The sequence below is a fragment of the Monopterus albus genome, unplaced genomic scaffold, assembly GCF_001952655.1.
Source record: "Monopterus albus unplaced genomic scaffold, M_albus_1.0 scaffold26.1, whole genome shotgun sequence".
In the NCBI taxonomy this organism is placed as follows: Eukaryota; Metazoa; Chordata; class Actinopteri; order Synbranchiformes; family Synbranchidae; genus Monopterus; species Monopterus albus.
The window spans coordinates 1,211,251-1,211,666 of NW_018127906.1; the positions used below are offsets into that span (position 1 = coordinate 1,211,251).

Sequence of the window (416 nt, forward strand, 5' to 3'; positions counted from 1 at the left end):
TATGTAGAGATACTGCTTGCAAACCAATGATGGTAAGATGATGTCATGGGGTAGGACTGGATAAGTCTGACTTCTTCCTACTCCATTCAAGCATTTACTAGGTATAAGCAAATTGATATTGGATTAGCATTTGTTGGATATGTGTAAAATTATGTGTGTTGACATATCAACTGTCTTTATATGCTTGAAAGAATAAATCAAATCAAATCAAAATCTAACAGAATAGTAAACATCAACTACTTGGACTACCATCAACTCAGTTTGGGTCAAAGCCAAACTCCTCTGGGGTTTTTTTATGGTTGAAACTCAGGTTCTCTGGGTTCTGGACTGTGTGGGCAAAACAAGACACCTGAAGATGTCACCGCAGGGTTTAGGAAATTGTGTTGTCTATATCAAGAAAATGAACTTCAAGAACC

The 416-nt window shown here is 37.0% G+C and overlaps 1 protein-coding gene across 1 annotated transcript in view; it reads right to left on the reverse strand.

Annotated features, from left to right (window-relative positions):
- LOC109957317 (bromodomain-containing protein 3-like) overlaps positions 1–416 on the reverse strand; it is a 15,837-nt gene that overhangs the window by 11,857 nt on the left and 3,564 nt on the right.